Source organism: Parus major, chromosome 23, assembly GCF_001522545.3.
Source record: "Parus major isolate Abel chromosome 23, Parus_major1.1, whole genome shotgun sequence".
Classification (NCBI taxonomy): Eukaryota; Metazoa; Chordata; class Aves; order Passeriformes; family Paridae; genus Parus; species Parus major.
In genome coordinates this window covers 4,270,365-4,276,280 of record NC_031791.1, presented here as the reverse complement: position 1 = coordinate 4,276,280, position 5,916 = coordinate 4,270,365, and the positions used below count along the sequence as shown (strand labels likewise).

Below are 5,916 nucleotides of genomic sequence, written 5' to 3'. Positions count from 1 at the left end.
GAGCTGAGGCGGCCCGAGGTGCCGGGGCTGGGGCTGCGCGGTGTCGGGAGATGTCGGCCGGCTGTGTGTGCGTGGTGTTTTCTCGCTCAGGAAGGATTTTGTGTTCCCTTCGGGGGCGGAATAGGGGGATTGTTTTGGGCTTGGAGTACCCGCTCGCGGTAGACGGCGCTCTGGTAACGTGTCTGCGAGAAGATTTTAAGAAATGGGTTTCCACTGTTCCTGGGCACATGGCCATCCTTCCCTTCCTTTCCCTTTCCCTTTCCCTTTCCCTTTCCCTTTCCCTTTCCCTTTCCCTTTCCCTTTCCCTTTCCCTTTCCCTTCCCGACTTTTCTCAATACTGGCAGGTTTTTTGAGATTTACATTTGGTAAAATTCTCTTGCACTGTCTGTATAAACAAGCTGGAAGCTGAACTTCAAGGGATACTGACTAAGTTTGCTTGTGATGGTACAGTTGGAGGAGATGCCAGCTCCCTCGAAGGCAGAGACCCTGCAGCAAGACCGTGACAAATTATGTTTGGGGCAGTCACGAACTCTGTGAAACCAAGGAAGTGTCGGATTTTGCAGCTGGGAGGGGTAACAGCGGTGTTTGGACACACACCAGTCAACAAGAGGCTGAAGAGAGTCATGGGCAGTGAAAATTGCTGTCTCATAATATATGGTTAAATCTGTAACTACCTAACAAACTGTTTTTAAAATCTTTTACCCTATGACATAACAAAGATAACGGGAATTATGTTAATTTCCTGGTTTTATGTCACTTTGGGGCAAATAAAAGAGTAGCTTTTTTTCTTCCAGCCTGTCCACACGTTGCTTAACTTGGATTTTTACAATAAAGTTTTTATTTTAAAATCCCCCACCCTCAGATATCCTTGAGACTGCTAACTGATTATTCTTTATCTGAAATCTGTAAGAGAAAGTCAAAGAGGAAATATTTGCATTTATGAGCCTATCAATTGCAAGTGTTTTGAAATATTGATAGTTTTGGTTTCCATTGTAAGCAAGGGAAAATCTCATTTCTCCATATACACATATATCCTTTGAAACATTTTCTATATATACTATTTGATATAAATACTGACATTAGTGGCTCCTGAAAAATGACACTGTGTAGAGCAAAGGTTATATTACAATTTGGAGCTACTAAGTGATGAGCAGATGGGTTTTGATCCCTTTGCAGGATGATCTAAATGTTAAACAGACAATTATTGTGACACTGTCTTGGTCTGAGTTTGCCATTTCAGTTCATGGTACACTATTTTTAAAATACTGTTCAAAGACTGATAAAAGATCAAGGAAAAAAATAACCAATGGCAAAACCAGAACAACAGAGGAACCTCTAAAAGAATACCATTTAAAATGAAAGAATTTATTTTAAAAAAATATTAATGGGGAATATCTATCATTCTCTTCTCATCCTAGTACAAGTACACACTATCAGACTGAGTGACTCTGTAGCAACCCACCACTGGCTGATAGATCCAAACCCCAACTTTTATGGTTCCTGAGGGAGTTTAACTTCTTCCCAACAAAAATTAATAATAAAATTTTAAACTTTAGTCTGGAGGAGGTGTTTTACTTTTTATAGCTATATCACTGATGAAAAAAGCCAGTTGAAACTTGCAAAACCAGGGAAGATGTCATAATTAGAGGATCAGTGTAAAGAATCTTCTAAAGAACTCTTTTGGGTTAATTCAAAGACTTTTCCTTGCTGGTGTCATTAAGGAATGGTATGAAATGCCTCAGGTTCATCCAGAAATCCAGGGGATTTTAAGTACCTCAGTGTGAACAGCCTTCTGCAGACTTTTTCCTAAACCAGTATACAGCAGAATTAAATATTCCTCCACTCCATGCACTCCCTTCTCCCCCCAGTTCTTGAGTGGCAGCTCAAGGCCTTTACTCCATATTGTGGAAATGACAAGAGAGGTAAGAGAATTTTCTTTGTGTTTATCTGTGTGCAATTAAATCAAAACCAGGTACCTGTAATGGGCTTAAGAGACGCCTGCAGTGTCACTATGATACATCAGGAACCTAGAAAATTAAACTAGCAGAAAGGAGATTGGTCCAGACAGAAAGAAAAACATTACTGATTAATAATTTGTTTCATTCCACAATCTTCCCTTTCCCTAATCTGAATCAAAACTCTAGAAATATTTTTCTCTGTACTTTGTTCTGATAATTCTGAACTGATAATTTGGTTCTTCTGCACATTTTTCTTCATTCATAACACCAAAACAGCCAATCTATTAGAGCTTTCTCACTGCCAGGAGTAAACAGTAAGAATTATTCAGAATCCTTTCCCACTGTGCTGTAGTCTCCATATTTATCCTATTTTCTGAGGTATCAAGATATAACTAATTGCAAAGATGCTTTACTTGGAAATCACACTTTCTTTCTGTGAAGGTTCACAAACTTAGTATTTGTGAACTCTGATGGGCAGTATGGTGATAAATCCTGGTTTTCAATACTGTGAGGAGCTACTGCTACTTTAGCCACTTTTTGTGCTGTTTTCTTCTGTACCAGAGTCAGTACAAGAGATAAAAATGATGAGTCCAATACTGTAGGTAAGAAATAAGACAGAACTTCCATGTCTATCCCTAATTATGGATCACTGCTTTTAATTTTTTAGACATCTGTGCCATATAGTGAAAATAATTTTGGTTTAGAAAAACCCATTCTTTCTTTATAAGCTATCATCTTAAAAGGAAAAAGAACTGTCACTTTTGGGGTTCAGGGTTATTGATTAACTGACTCATGTTGAAATACCAAGTAATATTAAACTGCCTGCTGGGTTAAAGTAGTGTAGATCCATTTCATTCTTGCAGTGAGTGAATTGGTTATTCAGTGCTCCCCTGTGATGTGAAGGTATTTTATCTTCCATGCCCTCTAGATGGCTGTCTTGTTCTCTTTGGAAGAATATTACACAGAGTCTGGTAGAGCGGTAAGGGAGAAAGTTTCTCTAATTAGTTTCAGCTTTTATACATTTGTGTATTTACAAAACTTATATGACTATTGAAAACCTTCTGCGAACCACTCTTAGCTGATATATCTTTTGCTTCTGGATAGGAAACTAATTTGTTTCAGAGAATTGAAAATATTTCCTAATAAACTTTCTATTCTTTTAAAAAGCTGCTAATTTATTGCACAAGAAAAGTTATGTAAATGATAATAGAATTGCCAAACAGCAGCTTAATAAAACCACATATTGAATCATCCATCAGCAACGTGGAGTGAAAACTTCCTGAGGTTTTCAGTTCTTCCTTGTTAAAAAAAACCCTAAAATTTTTGGTTCTTGAAGTCCTTCATTTATTTTGCTAGATAAGCTGCTTAGTGTGGGAAGGAGCGAGTCCAGTGTTTGCTACTCAGCTGACATCATTACCTGTAAGTAAAAAATCAATTTACAATGGGACCTAGACAGAGAGGCATACGGATCTATTACCCAGATTGCTGAATTGTGATTGTCTTGGTTTGAAAGACAGGTCGAGGAAGGCAGAAACCTCTTTTGGAATGGGAAATACAACTCTCTTCCTTCTATATTCTTATCTCTTTGAATGATAATGCTCTCTGCAGGGGTGGGAGTGGGTCAGTCTACAGTGGTGGACTGGACTGTTGTTGCTTTTTAGCCTTAGCAGTTATTTCTCATTATTTAGGTCAAATGCTCCCACTGTATGTGCAAATGTACTGCTTTCACTGAAAGCCTTTTTCCATCTCTTTTAGTCATGTGAATGGTATTCGTTGTAGACTCTTATTAGAGATCTTACTGTATTATCCATTTCTGAAAAAACTGAACCCTAAATCGCGTTTCTATCACTTCGTGCCAGGAGTGGGTCACACCCCAGGAGCAGGATGACCCCAGGTGCCACTAGAACACTTCTCCAGGGCTTTTTTGGCTGTCAGTCTGCGCTCTGAGGAGCCGAGGACGAGAGGGAGGTGTTTTGCATGGGATAATAGAGGATTTATTGCTCTGGGGAATCTTGGGGCAAAAGAGACAAAATGCGAGCGTGCGACAGCTGAAATAGGGAGGCGGTTCAAAGGGAGCATCAGCTAATCAGAGATATCCTGGGAAGGGTAAAAGGCAGGGTTCACAAAATCATCATCCAGTGAGGGAGGTAGGAGGGGAAATTGGGTCACACGGACTAATCAAACGTCGAAATTTAGGGGATTTCCCAAGTGGAATTCCAAGCATGTGGTGGGCGTAAGATAGGATAGACAGGGGATTCGGGGTGGATTGACAGCGTGGGATGAGAGGGCATTGTAGGGACCAAAGCATCAACTTGGGCAATGACAGGACATGCCATTAACAGGGAACACTGCAGCAGCTTTCCCCCGAGGCACCCGAGGCCGTGAGGGTCCCTCCCAGAGAGATCGGCTGTTCAGGTGTTCAAAGCCTCTCCCGCAGCAAGGAGGAGCAGAAAGGACGGAACTCCTCGGTGGCAGCGAATTCTCCCCACAGCAGCACCAGCACCGCCTCCTCCTCCTCTTCATCCTCCTCTTCCTCCTCCTCCTCCTGTGGTTCGGAGAGCGAGAGAAAGCGAGGCAGAATCCCCCGGGATCTCTGCATTTCCCAAGAGAAAGCCCCGAGCCAAGAGACCAGAGCCAGCTGCAGCCTCCCCTCACCTCGGCCACTTCTTTTGTCTCTCTTAAGTGTCCCCATCACCATCTCTGAGGCAACAAATGGGAGAAAATTCCCTGAGAGAAAGAAAGGAAAAAAAAGAAAACCTAACCTCTAACAGTGATGAAGACATTTACTTTTCACTGTGTTTTTTTAATTTCTAAATGTCTTTACATATATATTTTTTCCTGCTTCTGAACTACCGAAAGTGGAATTTTCTCAGCACCGAGCAGGGACTGCCCTCCTTTTGACTGATCTGAGGATGTTTAGAAACTCTCCAGTTAATTGCTGTTAAAGACAATTATTAAGGGATGATAACTTACCTGATTTAGCATTGATTAAAATAATTGCTTTCTGGAAAAGACTCCCTTATAAGTTAATGCTTCTGATCATAAGATTATTAAGCATCCTTCTGCTGTCACAAAGAATGATGTCAGTTTTCATAAGTGACAATTAGCACAGGCTGATAGGAGCTTGGATTAGGAAGTGACTGCCTTAATCTGCCTCTCCTGCATAGAGAATTACAGAATAAACTAGGTTGGAAAACACAGTCGGTTGGTCAGTTCAGTTTAAAAAAATCAAAAGTCAAATAAGAGTCTTTTGAGGTTAAGAAAGAAGTATCACGAGGTTTACATTTGACTTTATTAAATTATTAGCTTTTTGATAATATTATTAAAAAAGCTTCAAAACCTGCATTTGTTTTGAATTTCAGAAATGCTTGCTAACCTGAGAAGATTATTATAAAAGAAAATAAATCAGAAAACCCAAGGAGCAGGAGAACATTGAAGGTTTATTCATTGAGCAGCTGTGTGTGAGAATGAAGTGTCACCAGGCGTAGTGACAGTGAGAGCAGCAGGGTTTGAAGAGAGGACAATCCCTCATACACGTCAAAAGTAAATGAATGTAAAAGTTGTTGGAAGAGGTCTTGTCTTTGGAAAAAATGTTTCCAACACAAAAAAAAAGTGAGTTTTTTACTTCTGTGTCTGCAGCCAAGTCCTTCAGTCAAAAGTTGGGCAATAATTTCTCTCTGTTCACATTCTTTCACTTTTTTTCTGCCTTTTGCAGAATATGCTTGTTCAAAATGCCAAGAGATAAGCAAGACTATATCCTTTTCTCAAAACTTAATTGAAAATACCATAAGGACAGTGTGAATTTAAATGAATCTTGGAATTTCATGGTCCAGCTGTGCACCTTTCAGACCAACATTCTCTCACATATATGGGAAGAAATACCAAGCTGATCACATCTTTTCCAGCTTTTGCATTATTCCCTCCTTTTAATCCTGTACAGAAGCTACTATGTGTAACT

The 5,916-nt window shown here is 40.0% G+C and overlaps 1 long non-coding RNA gene across 1 annotated transcript; it reads left to right on the top strand.

The window, feature by feature from the left end:
• Positions 1 to 800, top strand: LOC117245437. The gene is made up of 2 exons (XR_004500133.1): positions 1 to 67; positions 451 to 800. It is a non-coding gene; the product is annotated as an uncharacterized LOC117245437 (long non-coding RNA).
• The last annotated feature ends 5,116 nt before the right edge of the window (positions 801 to 5,916 follow it).